Source organism: Heterodontus francisci, chromosome 41 (genome assembly GCF_036365525.1).
Source record: "Heterodontus francisci isolate sHetFra1 chromosome 41, sHetFra1.hap1, whole genome shotgun sequence".
In the NCBI taxonomy this organism is placed as follows: Eukaryota; Metazoa; Chordata; class Chondrichthyes; order Heterodontiformes; family Heterodontidae; genus Heterodontus; species Heterodontus francisci.
Genome location: NC_090411.1, coordinates 730,813 through 757,362, shown reverse-complemented (window position 1 = coordinate 757,362; position 26,550 = coordinate 730,813).

Sequence of the window (26,550 nt, the reverse complement as noted above, 5' to 3'; positions counted from 1 at the left end):
GTGTGTCAGAGAGTGTCAGAGAGTGTCAGAGAGTTTCAGAGAGTGTCACAGAGTGTCAGTGAGTGTCAGAGAGTATCAGAGAGTGTCAGCGAGAATCAGAGAGTGTCAGCGAGTGTCAGAGAGTGTCAGAGAGTTTCAGAGAGTGTCAGAGAGTGTCAGAGAGTGTCAGAGAGTTTCAGAGAGTGTCACAGTGTGTCAGAGAGTGTCAGAGAGTTTCAGCGAGTGTCAGAGAGTGTCAGAGAGTTTCTGAGAGTTTCTCAGTTTGTCGGAGAGTGTCAGAGAGTGTCAGAGAGTTTCGGAGAGTGTCACAGAGTGTCAGAGAGTGTCAGAGAGTTTCAGAGAGTTTCTGAGAGTGTCAGAGAGAGTCAGAGATTGTCAGAGAGTGTCAGAGAGATTCAGAGAGTTTCAGAGAGTGCCAGAGAGCTTCAGAGAGTTTCAGAGAGTGTCAGAGCGTGTCAGAGAGTTTCAGAGAGCGTCAGAGAGTGTCAGCGAGTGTCTGAGAGATTCAGAGAGTGTCAGAGAGTGTCAGAGAGTTTCAGAGAGTTTCAGAGAGTGTTGGGGGTGTCAGAGTGTTTCAGAGAGCTTCAGAGAGTGTCAGGGAGTGTCAGAGAGTGTCAGAGAGGTTCAGATAGTGTCAGAGAGTTTCAGAGACTTTCTGAGAGTGTCGGAGAGTGCCTGAGAGTTTCTGACAGTTTCTGAGTGTGTCGGAGAGTTTCAGAGAGTGTAAGAGTGTTTCAGAGAGTGTCACAGAGTTTCAGAGAGTGTCAGAGATTTTCAGAGATTTTCAGAGATCTTCAGAGAGTGTCAGAGAGGGCCGGAAAGTTTCAGAGATTGTCACAGAGTGTCAGAGAGCTTCAGAGAGATTCAGAGAGTGTCAGGGAGTGTCAGAGAGTGTCAGAGAATTTCAGAGAGTGTCAGATAGTGTCAGTGAGTGTTAGAGACTATCAGACACTTTCAGTGAGAGTCAGAGAGTTTCAGCGAGTGTCAGTGAGTGTCAGAGAGTGTCAGAGAGTTTCAGAGAGTGTCAGAGAGTATCGGGGAGTGTCAGAGAGTGTCAAAGAACTTCAGAGAGTGTCAGAGAGTTTCAGAGAGTGTCAGTGAGTGTCAGAGAGTGTCAGAGAGTTTCAGAGATTTTCTGAGAGTTTCTGAGAGTGTAAGAGATTGTCAGAAAGATTCAGGAAGTGTCAGATAGTATCAGAGAGTTTCAGAAAGTATCAGAGAGTGTCTGAGAGTGTCAGAGAGTGTCAGAGAGATTCAGAGAGATTCAGAGAGTGCCAGAGAGCTTCAGAGGGTTTCAGAGAGTGTCAGAGCCTGTCAGAGAGTTTCAGAGAGTGTCAGAGAGTATCGGGGAGTGTCAGAGAGTGTCAAAGAACTTCAGAGAGTGTCAGAGAGTTTCAGAGAGTGTCAGGCAGTATCTGAGAGTGTCAGAGAGTGCCGAAGAGTTTCAGAGAGTGTCAGAGAGTGTCAGAGAGTGTCACAGATTGTCAGAGAGCTTCAGAGAGATTCAGAGAGTGTCGGGGAGTGTCAGAGAGTGTCAAAGAACTTCAGAGAGTGTCAGAGAGTTTCAGAGAGTGTCAGACAGTATCTGAGAGTGTCAGAGAGTGCCGAAGTGTTTAAGAGAGTGTCAGAGAGTGTCAGAGAGTTTCAGAGAGTGTCACAGAGTGTCAGAGAGTGTCAGAGAGTGTCAGAGAGTTTCAGAGAGTGTCACAGAGTGTCAGAGAGTGTCAGAGAGTTTCTGAGAGTTTCTCAGTTTGTCGGAGAGTGTCGGAGAGTATCAGAGAGTTTCGGAGAGTGTCACAGAGTCTCAGAGAGTGTCAGAGAGTTTCAGAGATTTTCTGAGAGTTTCTGAGTGTGTCAGACAGTGTCAGAGATTGTCAGAGAGTGTCAGAGAGTTTCAGAGAGTTTCAGAGAGTGTCGGGGAGTGTCAGAGAGTTTCAGAGAGCTTCAGAGAGTGTCAGGGAATGTCAGAGAGTGTCAGAGAGGTTCAGATAGTGTCAGAGAGTTTCGGAGACTTTCTGAGAGTGTCGAAGAGTGCCTGAGAGTTTCTGACAGTTTCTGAGTGTGTCGGAGAGTTTCAGAGAGTGTCAGAGTGTTTCAGAGAGTGTCACAGAGTTTCAGAGAGTGTCAGAGATTTTCAGAGATTTTCAGAGATCTTCAGAGAGTGTCAGAGAGTGCCGGAAAGTTTCAGAGGGGGTCACAGAGTGTCAGAGAGCTTCAGAGAGATTCAGAGAGTGTCAGGGAGTGTCCGAGAGTGTCAGAGAGTTTCAGAGAGTGTCAGAGAGTTTCAGAGAGTGTCAGACAGTATCTGAGAGTGTCAGAGAGTGTCAGAGAGTTTCAGAGAGTGTCACAGAGCGTCAGTGAGAGTCAGAGAGTTTCAGAGAGTGTCAGAGAGTGTCAGAGAATGTCAGAGAGTTTCAGAGAGTGTCAGAGAGTGTCAGTGAGTGTCAGAAAGTATCAGAGAGTGTCAGCGAGAATCAGAGAGTGTCAGCGAGTGTCACAGAGTGTCAGAGAGCTTCAGAGAGATTCAGAGAGTGTCAGGGAGTGTCAGAGAGTGTCAGAGAATTTCAGAGAGTGTCAGAGAGTTTCAGAGAGTGTCAGACAGTGTCTGAGAGTGTCAGAGAATGCCGTAGAGTTACAGAGAGTTTCAGAGAGTGTCAGAGAGTTTCAGAGAGTGTCACAGAGTGTCAGTGAGTGTCAGAGAGTATCAGAGAGTGTCAGCGAGTGTCAGAGAGTGTCAGAGAGTTTCAGAGAGTGTCGGAGAGTGTCAGAGAGTGTCAGAGAGTTTCAGAGAGTGTCACAGAGTGTCAGTGAGTGTCAGAGAGTTTCTGAGAGCGTCAGTTAGTTTCAGTGAGTGTTAGAGAGTATCAGAGACTTTCAGTGAGAGTCAGAGATTGTCACAGAGTGTCAGAGAGCTTCAGAGAGATTCAGAGAGTGTCAGGGAGTGTCAGAGAGTGTCAGAGAATTTCAGAGAGTGTCAGAGAGTTTCAGAGAGTGTCAGACAGTTTCTGAGAGTGTAAGAGATTGTCAGAAAGATTCAGGAAGTGTCAGATAGTATCAGAGAGTTTCAGAAAGTGTCAGAGAGTGTCAGAGAGTTTCAGAGAGTGCCAGGGAGCTTCAGAGGGTTTCAGAGAGTGTGAGAGCCTGTCAGAGAGTTTCAGAGAGTGTCAGAGAGTATCGGGGAGTGTCAGAGAGTGTCAAAGAACTTCAGAGAGTGTCAGAGAGTTTCAGAGAGTGTCAGGCAGTATCTGAGAGTGTCAGAGAGTGCCGAAGAGTTTCAGAGAGTGTCAGAGAGTGTCAGAGAGTGTCACAGATTGTCAGAGAGCTTCAGGGAGATTCAGAGAGTGTCGGGGAGTGTCAGAGAGTGTCAAAGAACTTCAGAGAGTGTCAGAGAGTTTCAGAGAGTGTCAGACAGTATCTGAGAGTGTCAGAGAGTGCCGAAGTGTTTAAGACAGTGTCAGAGAGTGTCAGAGAGTGTCAGAGAGTTTCAGAGAGTGTCACAGAGTGTCAGAGAGTGTCAGAGAGTGTCAGAGAGTTTCAGAGAGTGTCACAGAGTGTCAGAGAGTGTCAGAGAGTTTCTGAGAGTTTCTCAGTTTGTCGGAGAGTGTCGGAGAGTATCAGAGAGTTTCGGAGAGTGTCACAGAGTCTCAGAGAGTGTCAGAGAGTTTCAGAGATTTTCTGAGAGTTTCTGAGAGTGTCAGACAGTGTCAGAAATTGTCAGAGAGTGTCAGAGAGTTTCAGAGAGTTTCAGAGAGTGTCGGGGAGTGTCAGAGAGTTTCAGAGAGCTTCAGAGAGTGTCAGGGAGTGTCAGAGAGTGTCAGAGAGGTTCAGATAGTGTCAGAGAGTTTCAGAGACTTTCTGAGAGTGTCGAAGAGTGCCTGAGAGTTTCTGACAGTTTCTGAGTGTGTCGGAGAGTTTCAGAGAGTGTCAGAGAGTTTCAGAGAGTGTCAGACAGTATCTGAGCGTGTCAGAGAGTGCCGAAGAGTTACAGAGAGTTTCAGAGAGTGTCAGAGAGTTTCAGAGAGTGTCACAGAGTGTCAGTGAGTGTCAGAGAGTATCAGAGAGTGTCAGCGAGTGTCAGAGAGTGTCAGAGAGTTTCAGAGAGTGGCGGAGAGTGTCAGAGAGTGTCAGAGAGTTTCAGAGAGTGTCACAGAGTGTCAGTGAGTGTCAGAGAGTTTCAGAGAGTGTCACAGAGTGTCAGTGAGTGTCAGAGAGTATCAGAGAGTGTCAGCGAGTGTCAGAGAGTGTCAGAGAGTTTCAGAGAGTGGCGGAGAGTGTCAGAGAGTGTCAGAGAGTTTCAGAGAGTGTCACAGAGTGTCAGTGAGTGTCAGAGAGTTTCAGAGAGCGTCAGTTAGTTTCAGTGAGTGTTAGAGAGTATCAGAGACTTTCAGTGAGAGTCAGAGAGTGTCAGCGAGTGTCAGAGAGTGTCAGAGAGTTTCTGAGAGTTTCTGAGTTTATCGGAGAGTGTCAGAGAATGTCAGAGAGTTTCAGAGAGTGTCACAGAGTGTCAGTGAGTGTCAGAGAGTATCAGAGAGTGTCAGCGAGAAACAGAGAGTGTCAGCGAGTGTCAGAGAGTGTCAGAGAGTTTCAGAGAGTGTCAGAGAGTGTCAGAGAGTGTCAGAGAGTTTCAGAGAATTGCTGAGAGTGTCGGAGAGTGCCTGAGAGTTTCTGACAGTTTCTGAGTGTGTCGGAGAGTGTCAGAGAGTGTCAGAGTGTTTCCGAGAGTGTCACAGAGTTTCAGAGAGCGTCAGAGATTTTCAGAGAGTTTCAGAGATCTTCAGAGAGTGTCAGAGAGTGCCAGAATGTTTCAGAGAGTGTCACAAACTGTCAGAGAGTGTCAGAGACTGTCAGAGTGTCTCAGAAGGTCAGAGAGTGTCAGAGAGTTTCAGAGAGTTTCAGACATTGTCTGAGAGTGTCAAAGAGTGTCAAAGTGTTTCAGAGAGTGTCAGAGTGTGTCAGAGAGTTTCAGAGAGTTTCAGAGAGTGTCAGAGAGTCTCAGAGACTTTCTGAGAGTGTCAGAGAGTGCCAGAGAGCTTTCTGAGAGTTACTGAGTGTGTCGGACAGTGTCAGGGAGTGTCAGAGTGTGTCACAGAGTGTCACAGAGTGTCACCGAGTGTCAGAGAGTTTCGGAGACATTCAGAAATTTTCAGAGAGTTTCACAGAGTTTGAGAGAATGTCAGGGAGTTTCAGAGAGTTTCAGAGATATTCACAGAGTGTCAGAGAATGTCAGAGAGTTTCAGAGACTGTCAGAGGGCTCTGAGATTTTCTGAGTGTGTCAGAGAGTGTCAGAGATTTTCAGAGAGTGTCAGAGAGTGTTAGAGAGTTTCAGAGAGTGTCACAGAGTGTCAGTGAGTGTCAGAGAGTTTCAGCGAGTGTCAGAGAGTGTCAGAGAGTTTCTGAGAGTTTCTCAGTTTGTCGGAGAGTGTCGGAGAGTGTCAGAATGTTTCAGAGAGTGTCACAGACTGTCAGAGAGTGTCAGAGAGTGTCAGAGACTGTCCGAGAGTTTCACAGAGTTCATCAGAGGGTCAGTGCGTGTCAGAGAGTTTCAGAGAGTGTCAGATATTGTCAGTGAGTGTCAGAGATTGTCAGCGAGAGTCAGCGAGAGTCAGATAGTGTCAGTGAATGTCAGAGAGTATCAGAGAGTGTCAGTGAAGGTCAGAGAGTGTCAGAGAGTGTAAGGGAGTGTCAGAGATTTTCAGAGAGTGTCACAGAGTGTCAGAGCGTGTCGGAGAGTTTCATAGAGTTTCAGAGAGTGTCACAGGGTGTCAGAGAGTTTCAGAGAGCTTCAGAGAGTGTCAGAGAGTGTCAGATAGTTTCAGACAGTTTCAGAGAGTGTCAGAGAGTTTCAGAGAGTTTCAGACATTGTCTGAGAGTGTCAAAGAGTGTCAAAGTGTTTCAGAGAGTGTCAGAGAGTGTCAGAGAGTTTCAGAGAGTTTCAGAGAGTGTCAGAGAGTCTCAGAAACTTTCTGAGAGTGTCAGAGAGTGCCAGAGAGTTTTCTGAGAGTTACTGAGTGTGTCGGAGAGTGTCAGGGAGTGTCAGAGTGTGTCACAGAGTGTCACAGAGTGTCACAGAGTGTCAGAGAGTTTCGGAGACATTCAGAGATTATCAGAGAGTGTCACAGAGATTGAGAGAATGTCAGGGAGAATTTCAGAGAGTTTCAGAGATATTCAAACAGTGTCAGAGAATGTCAGAGAGTTTCAGAGACTGTCAGAGGGCTCTGAGATTTTCTGAGTGTGTCAGAGAGTGTCAGAGATTTTCAGAGAATGTCACAGAGTGTCAGTGAGTGTCAGAGAGTTTCAGAGAGTGTCAGATATTGTCAGTGAGTGTCAGAGAGCATCAGAGAGTGTCAGCGAGAGTCAGATAGTGTCAGTGAATGTCAGAGAGTATCAGAGAGTGTCAGCGAAAGTCAGAGAGTGTCAGAGAGTGTAAGGGAGTGTCAGAGATTTTCAGAGAGTGTCACAGAGTGTCAGAGAGTGTCAGAGCTTTTCAGAGAGTTTCATAGAGTTTCAGAGAGTTTCTGAGAGTTTCAGAGAGCTTCAGAGAGTTTCAGAGAGTGTCAGAGCGTGTCAGAGAGTTTCAGAGAGCGTCAGAGAGTGTCAGCGAGTGTCTGAGAGATTCAGAGAGTGTCAGAGAGTGTCAGAGAGTTTCAGAGAGTGTTGGGGAGTGTCTGAGTGTTTCAGAGAGCTTCAGAGAGTGTCAGGGAGTGTCAGAGAGTGTCAGAGAGTTTCGGAGAGTTTCAGAGAGAGTCAGACAGTGTCTGAGAGTGTCAGAGAGTGTCAGAGAGTTTCAGAGAGTGTCACAGAGTGTCAGTGAGTGTCAGAGAGTTTCAGAGAGCGTCAGTTAGTTTCAGTGAGTGTTAGAGAGTATCAGAGACTTTCAGTGAGAGTCAGAGAGTGTCACAGAGTGTCAGAGAGCTTCAGAGAGATTCAGAGAGTGTCAGGGAGTGTCAGAGAGTGTCAGAGAATTTCAGAGAGTGTCAGAGAGTTTCAGAGAGTGTCAGAGAGTTTCTGAGAGTGTCAGACAGTTTCTGAGAGTGTAAGAGATTGTCAGAAAGATTCAGGAAGTGTCAGATAGTATCAGAGAGTTTCAGAAAGTGTCAGAGAGTGTCTGAGAGTGTCAGAGAGTGTCAGAGAAATTCAGAGAGTTTCAGAGAGTGCCAGAGAGCTTCAGAGGGTTTCAGAGAGTGTCAGAGCCTGTCAGAGAGTTTCAGAGAGTGTCAGAGATTATCGGGGAGTGTCAGAGAGTGTCAAATAACTTCAGAGAGTGTCAGAGAGTTTCAGAGAGTGTCAGGCAGTATGTGAGAGTGTCAGAGAGTGCCGAAGAGTTTCAGAGAGTGTCAGAGATTGTCAGAGAGTGTCACAGCTTGTCAGAGAGCTTCAGAGAGTTTCAGAGAGTGTCAGACAGTATCTGAGAGTGTCAGAGAGTGCCGAAGTGTTTAAGAGAGTGTCAGAGAGTGTCAGAGAGTGTCAGAGAGTTTCAGAGAGTGTCACAGAGTGTCAGAGAGTGTCAGAGAGTGTCAGAGAGTTTCAGAGAGTGTCACAGAGTGTCAGAGAGTGTCAGAGAGTTTCTGAGAGTTTCTCAGTTTGTCGGAGAGTGTCGGAGAGTATCAGAGAGTTTCGGAGAGTGTCACAGAGTCTCAGAGAGTGTCAGAGAGTTTCAGAGATTTTCTGAGAGTTTCTGAGAGTGTCAGACAGTGTCAGAGATTGTCAGAGAGTGTCAGAGAGTTTCAGAGAGTTTCAGAGAGTGTCGGGGAGTGTCAGAGAGTTTCAGAGAGCTTCAGAGAGTGTCAGGGAGTGTCAGAGAGTGTCAGAGAGGTTCAGATAGTGTCAGAGAGTTTCAGAGACTTTCTGAGAGTGTCGAAGAGTGCCTGAGAGTTTCTGACAGTTTCTGAGTGTGTCGGAGAGTTTCAGAGAGTGTCAGAGTGTTTCAGAGAGTGTCACAGAGTTTCAGAGAGTGTCAGAGATTTTCAGAGATTTTCAGAGATCTTCAGAGAGTGTCAGAGAGTGCCGGAAAGTTTCAGAGAGGGTCACAGAGTTTCAGAGAGTGTCAGGGAGTGTCCGAGAGTGTCATAGAGTTTCAGAGAGTGTCAGAGAGTTTCAGAGAGTGTCAGACAGTATCTGAGAGTTTCAGAGAGTGCCGAAGAGTTTCAGAGAGTGTCAGAGAGTGTCAGAGAGTTTCAGAGAGTGTCACAGAGCGTCAGTGAGAGTCAGAGAGTTTCAGAGAGTGTCAGAGAGTGTCAGAGAATGTCAGAGAGTTTCAGAGAGTGTCAGAGAGTGTCAGTGAGTGTCAGAGAGTATCAGAGAGTGTCAGCGAGAATCAGAGAGTGTCAGCGAGTGTCACAGAGTGTCAGAGAGCTTCAGAGAGTGTCTCAGAGGGTCAGAGAGTGTCAGAGAGTTTCAGAGAGTTTCAGACATTGTCTGAGAGTGTCAAAGAGTGTCAAAGTGTTTCAGAGAGTGTCAGAGTGTGTCAGAGAGTTTCAGAGAGTTTCAGACAGTGTCAGAGAGTCTCAGAGACTTTCTGAGAGTGTCAGAGAGTGCCAGAGAGCTTTCTGAGAGTTACTGAGTGTGTCGGACAGTGTCAGGGAGTGTCAGAGTGTGTCACAGAGTGTCACAGAGTGTCACAGAGTGTCAGAGAGTTTCGGAGACATTCAGAGATTTTCAGAGAGTTTCACAGAGTTTGAGAGAATGTCAGGGAGTTTCAGAGAGTTTCAGAGATATTCACACAGTGTCAGAGAATGTCAGAGAGTTTCAGAGACTGTCAGAGGGCTCTGAGATTTTCTGAGTGTGTCAGAGAGTGTCAGAGATTTTCAGAGAGTGTCAGAGAGTGTTAGAGAGTTTCAGAGAGTGTCACAGAGTGTCAGTGAGTGTCAGAGAGTTTCAGCGAGTGTCAGAGAGTGTCAGAGAGTTTCTGAGAGTTTCTCAGTTTGTCGGAGAGTGTCGGAGAGTGTCAGAGACTGTCAGAGAGTTTAACAGCGTTCATCAGAGGGTCAGTGCGTGTCAGAGAGTTTCAGAGAGTGTCAGATATTGTCAGTGAGTGTCAGAGATTGTCAGCGAGAGTCAGCGAGAGTCAGATAGTGTCAGTGAATGTCAGAGAGTATCAGAGAGTGTCAGCGAAGGTCAGAGAGTGTCAGAGAGTGTAAGGGAGTGTCAGAGATTTTCAGAGAGTGTCACAGAGTGTCAGAGCGTGTCGGAGAGTTTCATAGAGTTTCAGAGAGTGTCACAGGGTGTCAGAGAGTTTCAGAGAGCTTCAGAGAGTGTCAGAGAGTGTCAGATAGTTTCAGACAGTTTCAGAGAGTGTCAGAGAGTTTCAGAGAGGTTCAGACATTGTCTGAGAGTGCCAAAGAGTGTCAAAGTGTTTCAGAGAGTGTCAGAGAGTGTCAGAGAGTTTCAGAGAGTTTCAGAGAGTGTCAGAGAGTCTCAAAAGCTTTCTGAGAGTGTCAGAGAGAGCCAGAGAGTTTTCTGAGAGTTACTGAGTGTGTCGGAGAGTGTCAGGGAGTGTCAGAGTGTGTCACAGAGTTTCACAGAGTGTCACAGAGTGTCAGAGAGTTTCGGAGACATTCAGAGATTTTCAGAGAGTGTCACAGAGATTGAGAGAATGTCAGGGAGAATTTCAGAGAGTTTCAGAGATATTCACACAGTGTCAGAGAATGTCAGAGAGTTTCAGAGACTGTCAGAGGGCTCTGAGATTTTCTGAGTGTGTCAGAGAGTGTCAGAGATTTTCAGAGAGTGTCAGAGAGTGTTAGAGAGTTTCAGAGAGTGTCACAGAGTGTCAGTGAGTGTCAGAGAGTTTCAGCGAGTGTCAGAGAGTGTCAGAGAGTTTCTGAGAGTTTCGCAGTTTGTCGGAGAGTGTCGGAGAGTGTCAGGAAGTTTCGGAGAGTGTCACAGAGTGTCAGAGAGTGTCAGAGAGTTTCAGAGAGTGCCAGAGAGCTTCAGAGAGTGTCAGAGAGTGTCAGAGCGTGTCAGAGAGTTTCAGAGAGCGTCAGAGAGTGTCAGCGAGTGTCTGAGAGATTCAGAGAGTGTCAGAGAGTGTCAGAGAGTTTCAGAGAGTTTCAGAGAGTGTCGGGGAGCGTCAGAGAGTTTCAGAGAGCTTCAGAGAGTTTCAGGGAGTGTCAGAGAGTGTCAGAGAGTTTCGGAGAGTTTCAGAGAGAGTCAGACAGTGTCTGAGAGTTTCAGAGAGTGTCAAAGAGTTTCAGAGAGTGTCAGAGAGTGTCAGAGAGTGTCAGAGAGGTTCAGATAGTGTCAGAGAGTTTCAGAGACTTTCTGAGAGTTTCGGAGAGTGCCTGAGAGTTTCTGACAGTTTCTGGGTGTGTCGGAGAGTTTCAGAGAGTGTCAGAGTGTTTCAGAGAGTGTCACAGAGTTTCAGAGAGTGTCAGAGATTTTCAGAGAGTTTCAGAGATCTTCAGAGAGTTTCAGAGAGTGCCGGAAAGTTTCAGAGAGTGTCACAGAGTGTCAGAGAGCTTCAGAGAGATTCAGAGAGCGTCAGGGAGTGTCAGAGAGTGTCAGAGAATTTCAGAGAGTGTCAGAGAGTTTCAGAGAGTGTCGGACAGTATCTGAGAGTGTCAGAGAGTGCTGCAGAGTTTCAGAGAGTGTCAGAGAGTGTCAGAGAGTGTCAGAGAGTGTCAAAGATTTTCTGAGAGTTTCTGAGAGTGTCACAGAGTGTCAGAGATTGTCAGAAAGATTCAGAAAGTGTCAGATAGTATCAGAGAGTTTCAGAAAGTGTCAGAGAGTGTCTGAGAGTGTCAGAGTGTGTCAGAGCGTATCAGAGAGTTTCAGAGAGTGTAAGAGTGTATGAGATATTCAGAGAGTGTCAGAGAGTGTCAGAGAGTTTCAGAGAGTTTCAGAGAGTGTCGGAGAGTGTCAGAGAGTTTCAGAGAGCTTCAGAGAGTGTCAGGGAGTGTCAGAGAGTGTCAGAGAGTTTCGGAGAGTTTCAGAGAGAGTCAGACAGTGTCTGAGAGTGTCAGAGAGTGTCAAAGAGTTTCAGAGAGTGTCACAGAGTGTCAGAGAGCTTCAGAGAGATTCAGAGAGTGTCAGGGAGTGTCAGAGAGTGTCAGAGAATTTCAGAGAGTGTCAGATAGTGTCAGTGAGTGTTAGAGACTATCAGACACTTTCAGTGAGAGTCAGAGAGTTTCAGCGAGTGTCAGAGAGTGTCAGAGAGTTTTTGAGAGTTTCTGAGTTTGTCGGAGAGTGTCAGAGAGTGTCAGAGAGTTTCAGAGAGTGTCAGTGAGTGTCAGAGAGTGTCAGAGAGTTTCAGAGATTTTCTGAGAGTTTCTGAGAGTGTAAGAGATTGTCAGAAAGATTCAGGAAGTGTCAGATAGTATCAGAGAGTTTCAGAAAGTGTCAGAGAGTGTCTGAGGGTGTCAGAGAGTGTCAGAGCGTGTCAGAGAGTTTCAGAGAGTGTCAGAGAGTGTCGGGGAGTGTCAGAGAGTGTCAAAGAACTTCAGAGAGTGTCAGAGAGTTTCAGAGAGTGTCAGACAGTATCTGAGAGTGTCAGAGAGTGCCGAAGTGTTTCAGAGAGTGTCAGAGAGTGTCAGAGAGTGTCAGAGAGTTTCAGAGAGTGTCACAGAGTGTCAGTGAGTGTCAGAGAGTAACAGAGAGGGTCAGCGAGAATCACAGAGTGTCAGCGAGTGTCAGAGAGTTTCAGATATTTTCTGAGAGTTTCAGAGAGTGCCTGAGAGTTTCTGACAGTTTCTGAGTGTGTCGGAGAGTGTCAGAGAGTGTCAGAGTATTTCAGCGAGTGTCACAGAATTTCAGAGAGTGTCAGAGATTTTCAGAGAGTTTCAGAGATCTTCAGAGAGTGTCAGAGAGTGTCAGAAAGTTTCAGAGAGTGTCACAGAGTGTCAGAGAGCTTCAGAGAGATTCAGAGAGTGTCAGGGAGTGTCAGAGAGTGTCAGAGAATTTCAGAGAGTGTCAGAGAGTTTCAGAGAGTGTCAGACAGTATCTGAGAGTGTCAGAGAGTGCCGAAGAGTTTCAGAGAGTGTCAGAGTGTCAGAGAGTTTCAGAGAGTGTCAGAGAGTGTCAGAGAGTTTCAGAGAGTGTCACAGAGTGTCAGAGAGTGTCAGAGAGTTTCAGAGAGTGTCACAGAGTGTCAGTGAGTGTCAGAGAGTATCAGAGAGTGTCAGCGAGAATCAGAGAGTGTCAGCGAGTGTCAGAGAGTGTCAGAGAGTTTCAGAGAGTGTCAGAGAGTGTCTGAGAGTGTCAGAGAGTTTCAGAGAGTGTCACAGAGTGTCAGTGAGTGTCAGAGAGTTTCAGAGAGTGTCAGATAGTGTCAGTGAGTGTTAGAGAGTATCAGAGACTTTCAGTGAGAGTCAGAGAGTGTCATCGAGTGTCAGAGAGGGACAGAGAGTTTTTGAAAGTTTCTGAGTTTGTCGGAGAGTGTCAGAGAGTGTCAGAGAGTTTCAGAGAGTGTCACAGAGTGTCAGAGAGTGTCAGAGATTTTCTGAGAGTTTCTGAGAGTGTCATAGAGTGTCAGAGATTGTCAGAAAGATTCAGAAAGTGTCAGATAGTATCAGAGAGTTTCCGAAAGTGTCAGAGAGTGTCTGAGAGTGTCAGAGTGTGTCAGAGAGATTCAGAGAGTTTCAGAGAGTGCCAGAGAGCTTCAGAGGGTTTCAGAGATTGTCAGAGCGTGTCAGAGAGTTTCAGAGAGTGTCAGAGAGTGTCTGAGAGATTCAGAGAGTGTCAGAGAGTGTCAGAGAGTTTCAGAGAGTTTCAGAGAGTGTCGGAGAGTGTCAGAGAGTTTCAGAGAGCTTCAGAGAGTGTCAGGGAGTGTCAGAGAGTGTCAGAGAGTTTCGGAGAGTTTCAGAGAGGTTCAGATATTGTCAGAGAGTTTCAGAGACTTTCTGAGAGTGTCAGAGAGTGCCTGAGAGTTTCAGAGAGTGTCACGGAGTGTCAGAGAGTGTCAGAGAGTTTCAGAGAGTGTCACAGAGTGTCAGTGAGTGTCAGAGATTATCAGAGTGGGTTAGCGAGAATCAGAGAGTGTCAGAGAGTTTCAGAGACTTTCTGAGAGTGTCAGAAAGTGCCTGAGAGTTTCTGACAGTTTCTGAGTGTGTCGGAGAGTGTCAGAGAGTGTCAGAGTGTTTCAGAGAGTGTCACAGAATTTCAGAGAGTATCAGAGATTTTCAGAGAGTTTCAGAGATCTTCAGAGAGTGTCAGAGAGTGCCAGGGAGTGTCAGAGAGAGTCACAGAGTGTCAGAGAGTTTCAGAGAGATTCAGAGAGTGTCAGGGAGTGTCATAGAGTGTCAGAGAATTTCAGAGAGTGTCAGACAGTATCTGAGAGTGTCAGACAGCGCCGAAGAGTTTCAGAGAGTGTCAGAGTGTCAGAGAGTTTCAGAGAGTGTCACAGAGCGTCAGTGAGAGTCAGAGAGTTTCAGAGTGTGTCAGAGAGTGTCAGAGAGTGTCAGAGAGTTTCAGAGAGTGTCACAGAGTGTCAGTGAGTGTCAGAGAGTATCAGAGAGTGTCAGCGAGAATCAGAGAGTGTCAGCGAGTGTCAGAGAGTGTCAGAGAGTTTCAGAGAGTGTCAGAGAGTGTCAGAGAGTGTCAGAGAGTTTCAGAGAGTGTCACAGTGTGTCAGAGAGTGTCAGAGAGTTTCAGCGAGTGTCAGAGAGTGTCAGAGAGTTTCTGAGAGTTTCTCAGTTTGTCGGAGAGTGTCAGAGAGTGTCAGAGAGTTTCGGAGAGTGTCACAGAGTGTCAGAGAGTGTCAGAGAGTTTCAGAGAGTTTCTGAGAGTGTCAGAGAGAGTCAGAGATTGTCAGAGAGTGTCAGAGAGATTCAGAGAGTTTCAGAGAGTGCCAGAGAGCTTCAGAGAGTTTCAGAGAGTGTCAGAGCGTGTCAGAGAGTTTCAGAGAGCGTCAGAGAGTGTCAGCGAGTGTCTGAGAGATTCAGAGAGTGTCAGAGAGTGTCAGAGAGTTTCAGAGAGTTTCAGAGAGTGTTGGGGGTGTCAGAGTGTTTCAGAGAGCTTCAGAGAGTGTCAGGGAGTGTCAGAGAGTGTCAGAGAGGTTCAGATAGTGTCAGAGAGTTTCAGAGACTTTCTGAGAGTGTCGGAGAGTGCCTGAGAGTTTCTGACAGTTTCTGAGTGTGTCGGAGAGTTTCAGAGAGTGTAAGAGTGTTTCAGAGAGTGTCACAGAGTTTCAGAGAGTGTCAGAGATTTTCAGAGATTTTCAGAGATCTTCAGAGAGTGTCAGAGAGGGCCGGAAAGTTTCAGAGATTGTCACAGAGTGTCAGAGAGCTTCAGAGAGATTCAGAGAGTGTCAGGGAGTGTCAGAGAGTGTCAGAGAATTTCAGAGAGTGTCAGATAGTGTCAGTGAGTGTTAGAGACTATCAGACACTTTCAGTGAGAGTCAGAGAGTTTCAGCGAGTGTCAGTGAGTGTCAGAGAGTGTCAGAGAGTTTCAGAGAGTGTCAGAGAGTATCGGGGAGTGTCAGAGAGTGTCAAAGAACTTCAGAGAGTGTCAGAGAGTTTCAGAGAGTGTCAGTGAGTGTCAGAGAGTGTCAGAGAGTTTCAGAGATTTTCTGAGAGTTTCTGAGAGTGTAAGAGATTGTCAGAAAGATTCAGGAAGTGTCAGATAGTATCAGAGAGTTTCAGAAAGTATCAGAGAGTGTCTGAGAGTGTCAGAGAGTGTCAGAGAGATTCAGAGAGATTCAGAGAGTGCCAGAGAGCTTCAGAGGGTTTCAGAGAGTGTCAGAGCCTGTCAGAGAGTTTCAGAGAGTGTCAGAGAGTATCGGGGAGTGTCAGAGAGTGTCAAAGAACTTCAGAGAGTGTCAGAGAGTTTCAGAGAGTGTCAGGCAGTATCTGAGAGTGTCAGAGAGTGCCGAAGAGTTTCAGAGAGTGTCAGAGAGTGTCAGAGAGTGTCACAGATTGTCAGAGAGCTTCAGAGAGATTCAGAGAGTGTCGGGGAGTGTCAGAGAGTGTCAAAGAACTTCAGAGAGTGTCAGAGAGTTTCAGAGAGTGTCAGACAGTATCTGAGAGTGTCAGAGAGTGCCGAAGTGTTTAAGAGAGTGTCAGAGAGTGTCAGAGAGTTTCAGAGAGTGTCACAGAGTGTCAGAGAGTGTCAGAGAGTGTCAGAGAGTTTCAGAGAGTGTCACAGAGTGTCAGAGAGTGTCAGAGAGTTTCTGAGAGTTTCTCAGTTTGTCGGAGAGTGTCGGAGAGTATCAGAGAGTTTCGGAGAGTGTCACAGAGTCTCAGAGAGTGTCAGAGAGTTTCAGAGATTTTCTGAGAGTTTCTGAGTGTGTCAGACAGTGTCAGAGATTGTCAGAGAGTGTCAGAGAGTTTCAGAGAGTTTCAGAGAGTGTCGGGGAGTGTCAGAGAGTTTCAGAGAGCTTCAGAGAGTGTCAGGGAATGTCAGAGAGTGTCAGAGAGGTTCAGATAGTGTCAGAGAGTTTCGGAGACTTTCTGAGAGTGTCGAAGAGTGCCTGAGAGTTTCTGACAGTTTCTGAGTGTGTCGGAGAGTTTCAGAGAGTGTCAGAGTGTTTCAGAGAGTGTCACAGAGTTTCAGAGAGTGTCAGAGATTTTCAGAGATTTTCAGAGATCTTCAGAGAGTGTCAGAGAGTGCCGGAAAGTTTCAGAGGGGGTCACAGAGTGTCAGAGAGCTTCAGAGAGATTCAGAGAGTGTCAGGGAGTGTCCGAGAGTGTCAGAGAGTTTCAGAGAGTGTCAGAGAGTTTCAGAGAGTGTCAGACAGTATCTGAGAGTGTCAGAGAGTGTCAGAGAGTTTCAGAGAGTGTCACAGAGCGTCAGTGAGAGTCAGAGAGTTTCAGAGAGTGTCAGAGAGTGTCAGAGAATGTCAGAGAGTTTCAGAGAGTGTCAGAGAGTGTCAGTGAGTGTCAGAAAGTATCAGAGAGTGTCAGCGAGAATCAGAGAGTGTCAGCGAGTGTCACAGAGTGTCAGAGAGCTTCAGAGAGATTCAGAGAGTGTCAGGGAGTGTCAGAGAGTTACAGAGAGTTTCAGAGAGTGTCAGAGAGTTTCAGAGAGTGTCACAGAGTGTCAGTGAGTGTCAGAGAGTATCAGAGAGTGTCAGCGAGTGTCAGAGAGTGTCAGAGAGTTTCAGAGAGTGTCGGAGAGTGTCAGAGAGTGTCAGAGAGTTTCAGAGAGTGTCACAGAGTGTCAGTGAGTGTCAGAGAGTTTCTGAGAGCGTCAGTTAGTTTCAGTGAGTGTTAGAGAGTATCAGAGACTTTCAGTGAGAGTCAGAGATTGTCACAGAGTGTCAGAGAGCTTCAGAGAGATTCAGAGAGTGTCAGGGAGTGTCAGAGAGTGTCAGAGAATTTCAGAGAGTGTCAGAGAGTTTCAGAGAGTGTCAGACAGTTTCTGAGAGTGTAAGAGATTGTCAGAAAGATTCAGGAAGTGTCAGATAGTATCAGAGAGTTTCAGAAAGTGTCAGAGAGTGTCAGAGAGTTTCAGAGAGTGCCAGGGAGCTTCAGAGGGTTTCAGAGAGTGTGAGAGCCTGTCAGAGAGTTTCAGAGAGTGTCAGAGAGTATCGGGGAGTGTCAGAGAGTGTCAAAGAACTTCAGAGAGTGTCAGAGAGTTTCAGAGAGTGTCAGGCAGTATCTGAGAGTGTCAGAGAGTGCCGAAGAGTTTCAGAGAGTGTCAGAGAGTGTCAGAGAGTGTCACAGATTGTCAGAGAGCTTCAGGGAGATTCAGAGAGTGTCGGGGAGTGTCAGAGAGTGTCAAAGAACTTCAGAGAGTGTCAGAGAGTTTCAGAGAGTGTCAGACAGTATCTGAGAGTGTCAGAGAGTGCCGAAGTGTTTAAGACAGTGTCAGAGAGTGTCAGAGAGTGTCAGAGAGTTTCAGAGAGTGTCACAGAGTGTCAGAGAGTGTCAGAGAGTGTCAGAGAGTTTCAGAGAGTGTCACAGAGTGTCAGAGAGTGTCAGAGAGTTTCTGAGAGTTTCTCAGTTTGTCGGAGAGTGTCGGAGAGTATCAGAGAGTTTCGGAGAGTGTCACAGAGTCTCAGAGAGTGTCAGAGAGTTTCAGAGATTTTCTGAGAGTTTCTGAGAGTGTCAGACAGTGTCAGAAATTGTCAGAGAGTGTCAGAGAGTTTCAGAGAGTTTCAGAGAGTGTCGGGGAGTGTCAGAGAGTTTCAGAGAGCTTCAGAGAGTGTCAGGGAGTGTCAGAGAGTGTCAGAGAGGTTCAGATAGTGTCAGAGAGTTTCAGAGACTTTCTGAGAGTGTCGAAGAGTGCCTGAGAGTTTCTGACAGTTTCTGAGTGTGTCGGAGAGTTTCAGAGAGTGTCAGAGAGTTTCAGAGAGTGTCAGACAGTATCTGAGCGTGTCAGAGAGTGCCGAAGAGTTACAGAGAGTTTCAGAGAGTGTCAGAGAGTTTCAGAGAGTGTCACAGAGTGTCAGTGAGTGTCAGAGAGTATCAGAGAGTGTCAGCGAGTGTCAGAGAGTGTCAGAGAGTTTCAGAGAGTGGCGGAGAGTGTCAGAGAGTGTCAGAGAGTTTCAGAGAGTGTCACAGAGTGTCAGTGAGTGTCAGAGAGTTTCAGAGAGTGTCACAGAGTGTCAGTGAGTGTCAGAGAGTATCAGAGAGTGTCAGCGAGTGTCAGAGAGTGTCAGAGAGTTTCAGAGAGTGGCGGAGAGTGTCAGAGAGTGTCAGAGAGTTTCAGAGAGTGTCACAGAGTGTCAGTGAGTGTCAGAGAGTTTCAGAGAGCGTCAGTTAGTTTCAGTGAGTGTTAGAGAGTATCAGAGACTTTCAGTGAGAGTCAGAGAGTGTCAGCGAGTGTCAGAGAGTGTCAGAGAGTTTCTGAGAGTTTCTGAGTTTATCGGAGAGTGTCAGAGAATGTCAGAGAGTTTCAGAGAGTGTCACAGAGTGTCAGTGAGTGTCAGAGAGTATCAGAGAGTGTCAGCGAGAAACAGAGAGTGTCAGCGAGTGTCAGAGAGTGTCAGAGAGTTTCAGAGAGTGTCAGAGAGTGTCAGAGAGTGTCAGAGAGTTTCAGAGAATTGCTGAGAGTGTCGGAGAGTGCCTGAGAGTTTCTGACAGTTTCTGAGTGTGTCGGAGAGTGTCAGAGAGTGTCAGAGTGTTTCCGAGAGTGTCACAGAGTTTCAGAGAGCGTCAGAGATTTTCAGAGAGTTTCAGAGATCTTCAGAGAGTGTCAGAGAGTGCCAGAATGTTTCAGAGAGTGTCACAAACTGTCAGAGAGTGTCAGAGACTGTCAGAGTGTCTCAGAAGGTCAGAGAGTGTCAGAGAGTTTCAGAGAGTTTCAGACATTGTCTGAGAGTGTCAAAGAGTGTCAAAGTGTTTCAGAGAGTGTCAGAGTGTGTCAGAGAGTTTCAGAGAGTTTCAGAGAGTGTCAGAGAGTCTCAGAGACTTTCTGAGAGTGTCAGAGAGTGCCAGAGAGCTTTCTGAGAGTTACTGAGTGTGTCGGACAGTGTCAGGGAGTGTCAGAGTGTGTCACAGAGTGTCACAGAGTGTCACCGAGTGTCAGAGAGTTTCGGAGACATTCAGAAATTTTCAGAGAGTTTCACAGAGTTTGAGAGAATGTCAGGGAGTTTCAGAGAGTTTCAGAGATATTCACAGAGTGTCAGAGAATGTCAGAGAGTTTCAGAGACTGTCAGAGGGCTCTGAGATTTTCTGAGTGTGTCAGAGAGTGTCAGAGATTTTCAGAGAGTGTCAGAGAGTGTTAGAGAGTTTCAGAGAGTGTCACAGAGTGTCAGTGAGTGTCAGAGAGTTTCAGCGAGTGTCAGAGAGTGTCAGAGAGTTTCTGAGAGTTTCTCAGTTTGTCGGAGAGTGTCGGAGAGTGTCAGAATGTTTCAGAGAGTGTCACAGACTGTCAGAGAGTGTCAGAGAGTGTCAGAGACTGTCCGAGAGTTTCACAGAGTTCATCAGAGGGTCAGTGCGTGTCAGAGAGTTTCAGAGAGTGTCAGATATTGTCAGTGAGTGTCAGAGATTGTCAGCGAGAGTCAGCGAGAGTCAGATAGTGTCAGTGAATGTCAGAGAGTATCAGAGAGTGTCAGTGAAGGTCAGAGAGTGTCAGAGAGTGTAAGGGAGTGTCAGAGATTTTCAGAGAGTGTCACAGAGTGTCAGAGCGTGTCGGAGAGTTTCATAGAGTTTCAGAGAGTGTCACAGGGTGTCAGAGAGTTTCAGAGAGCTTCAGAGAGTGTCAGAGAGTGTCAGATAGTTTCAGACAGTTTCAGAGAGTGTCAGAGAGTTTCAGAGAGTTTCAGACATTGTCTGAGAGTGTCAAAGAGTGTCAAAGTGTTTCAGAGAGTGTCAGAGAGTGTCAGAGAGTTTCAGAGAGTTTCAGAGAGTGTCAGAGAGTCTCAGAAACTTTCTGAGAGTGTCAGAGAGTGCCAGAGAGTTTTCTGAGAGTTACTGAGTGTGTCGGAGAGTGTCAGGGAGTGTCAGAGTGTGTCACAGAGTGTCACAGAGTGTCACAGAGTGTCAGAGAGTTTCGGAGACATTCAGAGATTATCAGAGAGTGTCACAGAGATTGAGAGAATGTCAGGGAGAATTTCAGAGAGTTTCAGAGATATTCAAACAGTGTCAGAGAATGTCAGAGAGTTTCAGAGACTGTCAGAGGGCTCTGAGATTTTCTGAGTGTGTCAGAGAGTGTCAGAGATTTTCAGAGAATGTCACAGAGTGTCAGTGAGTGTCAGAGAGTTTCAGAGAGTGTCAGATATTGTCAGTGAGTGTCAGAGAGCATCAGAGAGTGTCAGCGAGAGTCAGATAGTGTCAGTGAATGTCAGAGAGTATCAGAGAGTGTCAGCGAAAGTCAGAGAGTGTCAGAGAGTGTAAGGGAGTGTCAGAGATTTTCAGAGAGTGTCACAGAGTGTCAGAGAGTGTCAGAGCTTTTCAGAGAGTTTCATAGAGTTTCAGAGAGTTTCTGAGAGTTTCAGAGAGCTTCAGAGAGTTTCAGAGAGTGTCAGAGCGTGTCAGAGAGTTTCAGAGAGCGTCAGAGAGTGTCAGCGAGTGTCTGAGAGATTCAGAGAGTGTCAGAGAGTGTCAGAGAGTTTCAGAGAGTGTTGGGGAGTGTCTGAGTGTTTCAGAGAGCTTCAGAGAGTGTCAGGGAGTGTCAGAGAGTGTCAGAGAGTTTCGGAGAGTTTCAGAGAGAGTCAGACAGTGTCTGAGAGTGTCAGAGAGTGTCAGAGAGTTTCAGAGAGTGTCACAGAGTGTCAGTGAGTGTCAGAGAGTTTCAGAGAGCGTCAGTTAGTTTCAGTGAGTGTTAGAGAGTATCAGAGACTTTCAGTGAGAGTCAGAGAGTGTCACAGAGTGTCAGAGAGCTTCAGAGAGATTCAGAGAGTGTCAGGGAGTGTCAGAGAGTGTCAGAGAATTTCAGAGAGTGTCAGAGAGTTTCAGAGAGTGTCAGAGAGTTTCTGAGAGTGTCAGACAGTTTCTGAGAGTGTAAGAGATTGTCAGAAAGATTCAGGAAGTGTCAGATAGTATCAGAGAGTTTCAGAAAGTGTCAGAGAGTGTCTGAGAGTGTCAGAGAGTGTCAGAGAAATTCAGAGAGTTTCAGAGAGTGCCAGAGAGCTTCAGAGGGTTTCAGAGAGTGTCAGAGCCTGTCAGAGAGTTTCAGAGAGTGTCAGAGATTATCGGGGAGTGTCAGAGAGTGTCAAATAACTTCAGAGAGTGTCAGAGAGTTTCAGAGAGTGTCAGGCAGTATGTGAGAGTGTCAGAGAGTGCCGAAGAGTTTCAGAGAGTGTCAGAGATTGTCAGAGAGTGTCACAGCTTGTCAGAGAGCTTCAGAGAGTTTCAGAGAGTGTCAGACAGTATCTGAGAGTGTCAGAGAGTGCCGAAGTGTTTAAGAGAGTGTCAGAGAGTGTCAGAGAGTGTCAGAGAGTTTCAGAGAGTGTCACAGAGTGTCAGAGAGTGTCAGAGAGTGTCAGAGAGTTTCAGAGAGTGTCACAGAGTGTCAGAGAGTGTCAGAGAGTTTCTGAGAGTTTCTCAGTTTGTCGGAGAGTGTCGGAGAGTATCAGAGAGTTTCGGAGAGTGTCACAGAGTCTCAGAGAGTGTCAGAGAGTTTCAGAGATTTTCTGAGAGTTTCTGAGAGTGTCAGACAGTGTCAGAGATTGTCAGAGAGTGTCAGAGAGTTTCAGAGAGTTTCAGAGAGTGTCGGGGAGTGTCAGAGAGTTTCAGAGAGCTTCAGAGAGTGTCAGGGAGTGTCAGAGAGTGTCAGAGAGGTTCAGATAGTGTCAGAGAGTTTCAGAGACTTTCTGAGAGTGTCGAAGAGTGCCTGAGAGTTTCTGACAGTTTCTGAGTGTGTCGGAGAGTTTCAGAGAGTGTCAGAGTGTTTCAGAGAGTGTCACAGAGTTTCAGAGAGTGTCAGAGATTTTCAGAGATTTTCAGAGATCTTCAGAGAGTGTCAGAGAGTGCCGGAAAGTTTCAGAGAGGGTCACAGAGTTTCAGAGAGTGTCAGGGAGTGTCCGAGAGTGTCATAGAGTTTCAGAGAGTGTCAGAGAGTTTCAGAGAGTGTCAGACAGTATCTGAGAGTTTCAGAGAGTGCCGAAGAGTTTCAGAGAGTGTCAGAGAGTGTCAGAGAGTTTCAGAGAGTGTCACAGAGCGTCAGTGAGAGTCAGAGAGTTTCAGAGAGTGTCAGAGAGTGTCAGAGAATGTCAGAGAGTTTCAGAGAGTGTCAGAGAGTGTCAGTGAGTGTCAGAGAGTATCAGAGAGTGTCAGCGAGAATCAGAGAGTGTCAGCGAGTGTCACAGAGTGTCAGAGAGCTTCAGAGAGTGTCTCAGAGGGTCAGAGAGTGTCAGAGAGTTTCAGAGAGTTTCAGACATTGTCTGAGAGTGTCAAAGAGTGTCAAAGTGTTTCAGAGAGTGTCAGAGTGTGTCAGAGAGTTTCAGAGAGTTTCAGACAGTGTCAGAGAGTCTCAGAGACTTTCTGAGAGTGTCAGAGAGTGCCAGAGAGCTTTCTGAGAGTTACTGAGTGTGTCGGACAGTGTCAGGGAGTGTCAGAGTGTGTCACAGAGTGTCACAGAGTGTCACAGAGTGTCAGAGAGTTTCGGAGACATTCAGAGATTTTCAGAGAGTTTCACAGAGTTTGAGAGAATGTCAGGGAGTTTCAGAGAGTTTCAGAGATATTCACACAGTGTCAGAGAATGTCAGAGAGTTTCAGAGACTGTCAGAGGGCTCTGAGATTTTCTGAGTGTGTCAGAGAGTGTCAGAGATTTTCAGAGAGTGTCAGAGAGTGTTAGAGAGTTTCAGAGAGTGTCACAGAGTGTCAGTGAGTGTCAGAGAGTTTCAGCGAGTGTCAGAGAGTGTCAGAGAGTTTCTGAGAGTTTCTCAGTTTGTCGGAGAGTGTCGGAGAGTGTCAGAGACTGTCAGAGAGTTTCACAGCGTTCATCAGAGGGTCAGTGCGTGTCAGAGAGTTTCAGAGAGTGTCAGATATTGTCAGTGAGTGTCAGAGATTGTCAGCGAGAGTCAGCGAGAGTCAGATAGTGTCAGTGAATGTCAGAGAGTATCAGAGAGTGTCAGCGAAGGTCAGAGAGTGTCAGAGAGTGTAAGGGAGTGTCAGAGATTTTCAGAGAGTGTCACAGAGTGTCAGAGCGTGTCGGAGAGTTTCATAGAGTTTCAGAGAGTGTCACAGGGTGTCAGAGAGTTTCAGAGAGCTTCAGAGAGTGTCAGAGAGTGTCAGATAGTTTCAGACAGTTTCAGAGAGTGTCAGAGAGTTTCAGAGAGGTTCAGACATTGTCTGAGAGTGCCAAAGAGTGTCAAAGTGTTTCAGAGAGTGTCAGAGAGTGTCAGAGAGTTTCAGAGAGTTTCAGAGAGTGTCAGAGAGTCTCAAAAGCTTTCTGAGAGTGTCAGAGAGAGCCAGAGAGTTTTCTGAGAGTTACTGAGTGTGTCGGAGAGTGTCAGGGAGTGTCAGAGTGTGTCACAGAGTTTCACAGAGTGTCACAGAGTGTCAGAGAGTTTCGGAGACATTCAGAGATTTTCAGAGAGTGTCACAGAGATTGAGAGAATGTCAGGGAGAATTTCAGAGAGTTTCAGAGATATTCACACAGTGTCAGAGAATGTCAGAGAGTTTCAGAGACTGTCAGAGGGCTCTGAGATTTTCTGAGTGTGTCAGAGAGTGTCAGAGATTTTCAGAGAGTGTCAGAGAGTGTTAGAGAGTTTCAGAGAGTGTCACAGAGTGTCAGTGAGTGTCAGAGAGTTTCAGCGAGTGTCAGAGAGTGTCAGAGAGTTTCTGAGAGTTTCGCAGTTTGTCGGAGAGTGTCGGAGAGTGTCAGGAAGTTTCGGAGAGTGTCACAGAGTGTCAGAGAGTGTCAGAGAGTTTCAGAGAGTGCCAGAGAGCTTCAGAGAGTGTCAGAGAGTGTCAGAGCGTGTCAGAGAGTTTCAGAGAGCGTCAGAGAGTGTCAGCGAGTGTCTGAGAGATTCAGAGAGTGTCAGAGAGTGTCAGAGAGTTTCAGAGAGTTTCAGAGAGTGTCGGGGAGCGTCAGAGAGTTTCAGAGAGCTTCAGAGAGTTTCAGGGAGTGTCAGAGAGTGTCAGAGAGTTTCGGAGAGTTTCAGAGAGAGTCAGACAGTGTCTGAGAGTTTCAGAGAGTGTCAAAGAGTTTCAGAGAGTGTCAGAGAGTGTCAGAGAGTGTCAGAGAGGTTCAGATAGTGTCAGAGAGTTTCAGAGACTTTCTGAGAGTTTCGGAGAGTGCCTGAGAGTTTCTGACAGTTTCTGGGTGTGTCGGAGAGTTTCAGAGAGTGTCAGAGTGTTTCAGAGAGTGTCACAGAGTTTCAGAGAGTGTCAGAGATTTTCAGAGAGTTTCAGAGATCTTCAGAGAGTTTCAGAGAGTGCCGGAAAGTTTCAGAGAGTGTCACAGAGTGTCAGAGAGCTTCAGAGAGATTCAGAGAGCGTCAGGGAGTGTCAGAGAGTGTCAGAGAATTTCAGAGAGTGTCAGAGAGTTTCAGAGAGTGTCGGACAGTATCTGAGAGTGTCAGAGAGTGCTGCAGAGTTTCAGAGAGTGTCAGAGAGTGTCAGAGAGTTTCAGAGAGTGTCACAGAGCGTCAGTGAGAGTCAGAGAGTTTCAGAGAGTGTCAGAGAGTGTCAGAGAATGTCAGAGAGTTTCAGAGAGTGTCACAGATTGTCAGTGAGTGTCAGAGAGTATCAGAGAGTGTCAGCGAGAATCAGAGAGTGTCAGCGAGTGTCAGAGAGTGTCAGAGAGTTTCGGAGAGTGCCAGAAAGTTTCAGAGAGTGTCACAGAGTGTCAGAGAGCTTCAGAGAGATTCAGAGAGTGTCAGGGAGTATCAGAGAGTGTCAGAGAATTTCAGGGAGTGTCAGAGAGTTTCAGAGAGTGTCAGACATTATCTGAGAGTGTCAGAGAGTGCCGAAGAGTTACAGAGAGTGTCAGAGAGTGTCAGAGAGTTTCAGATAGTGTCACAGAGCGTCAGTGAGAGTCAGAGAGTTTCAGAGAGAGTCACAGAGTGTCAGTGAGTGTCAGAGAGTATCAGAGAGTGTCAGCGAGTGTCAGAGAGTGTCAGAGAGTTTCAGAGAATGTCGGAGAGTGTCAGAGAGTGTCAGAGAGTTTCAGAGAGTGTCAGATAGTGTCAGTGAGTGTTAGAGAGTATCAGAGACTTTCAGTGAGAGTCAGAGAGTGTCAGCGAGTGTCAGAGAGTGTCAGAGAGCTTCTGAGAGTTTCTGAGAGTTTCTGAGTTTGTCGGAGAGTGTCAGAGAATGTCAGAGAGTTTCAGAGAGTGTCACAGAGTGTCAGTGAGTGTCAGAGAGTATCAGAGAGTGTCAGCGAGAATCAGAGAGTGTCAGCGAGTGTCAGAGAGTGTCAGAGAGTTTCAGAGAGTGTCAGAGAGTGTCTGAGAGTGTCAGAGAGTTTCAGAGACTTTCTGAGAGTGTCAGAGAGTGCCTGAGAGTTTCTGACAGTTTCTGAGTGTGTCGGAGAGTGTCAGAGAGTGTCAGAGTGTTTCCGAGAGTGTCACAGAGTTTCAGAGAGTGTCAGAGATTTTCAGAGAATTTCAGAGATCTTCAGAGAGTGTCAGAGAGTGCCAGAATGTTTCAGAGAGTGTCACAGACTGTCAGAGAGTGTCAGAGAGTGTCAGAGACTGTCAGAGAGTTTCACAGAGTGTCTCAGAGGGTCAGTGAGTGTCAGAGAGTTTCAGAGAGTGTCAGATATTGTCAGTGAGTGTCAGAGAGCATCAGAGAGTGTCAGCGAGAGTCAGATAGTGTCAGTGAATGTCAGAGAGTATCAGAGAGTGTCAGCGAAAGTCAGAGAGAGTCAGAGAGTGTAAGGGAGTGTCAGAGATTTTCAGAGAGTGTCACAGAGTGTCAGAGAGTGTCAGAGCTTTTCAGAGAGTTTCATAGAGTTTCAGAGAGTTTCTGAGAGTTTCAGAGAGTTTCAGAGAGCTTCAGAGAGTTTCAGAGAGTGTCAGAGCCTGTCAGAGAGTTTCAGAGAGTGTCACAGGGTATCAGAGAGTTTCAGAGAGCTTCAGAGAGTGTCAGAGAGTGTCAGATAGTTTCAGACAGTTTCAGAGAGTGTCAGAGAGTTTCAGAGAGTTTCAGACATTGGCTGAGAATGTCAAAGAGTGTCAAAGTGTTTCAGACAGTGTCAGAGAGTGTCAGAGAGTTTCAGAGAGTTTCAGAGAGTGTCAGAGAGTCTCAGAGACTTTCTGAGAGTGTCAGAGAGTGCCAGAGAGTTTTCTGAGAGTTACTGAGTGTGTCGGAGAGTGTCAGGGAGTGTCAGAGTGTGTCACAGAGTGTCACAGAGTGTCAGAGAGTTTCAGAGACATTCAGAGATTTTCAGAGAGTGTCACAGAGTTTGAGAGAATGTCAGGGAGTTTCAGAGAGTTTCAGAGATATTCACAGAGTGTCAGAGAATGTCAGAGAGTTTCAGCGAGAATCAGAGAGTGTCAGCGAGTGTCAGAGAGTGTCAGAGAGTTTCAGAGAGTTTCAGAGATCTTCAGAGAGTGTCAGAGAGTGCCAGAATGTTTCAGAGAGTGTCACAGACTGTCAGAGAGTGTCAGAGAGTGTCAGAGACTGTCAGAGAGTTTCACAGAGTGTCTAGGAGGGTCAGTGAGTGTCAGAGAGTTTCAGAGAGTGTCAGATATTGTCAGTGAGTGTCAGAGCGTATCAGAGAGTGTCAGCGAGAGTCAGATAGTGTCAGTGAATGTCAGAGAGTATCAGAGAGTGTCAGCGAAAGTCAGAGAGTGTCAGAGAGTGTAAGGGAGTGTCAGAGATTTTCAGAGAGTGTCACAGAGTGTCAAAGAGTGTCAGAGCGTTTCAGAGAGTTTCATAGAGTTTCAGAGCCTGTCAGAGAGTTTCAGAGAGTGTCACAGGGTGTCAGAGAGTTTCAGAGAGCTTCAGAGAGTGTCAGAGAGTGTCAGATAGTTTCAGACAGTTTCAGAGAGTGTCAGAGAGTTTCAGAGAGTTTCAGACATTGTCTGAGAGTGTCAAAGAGTGTCAAAGTGTTTCAGAGAGTGTCAGAGAGTGTCAGAGAGTTTCAGAGAGTTTCAGAGAGTGTCAGAGAGTCTCAGAGACTTTCTGAGAGTGTCAGAGAGTGCCAGAGAGTTTTCTGAGAGTTACTGAGTGTGTCGGAGAGTGTCAGGGAGTGTCAGAGTGTGTCACAGAGTGTCAGAGAGTTTCAGAGACATTCAGAGATTTTCAGAGAGTGTCACAGAGTTTGAGAGAATGTCAGGGA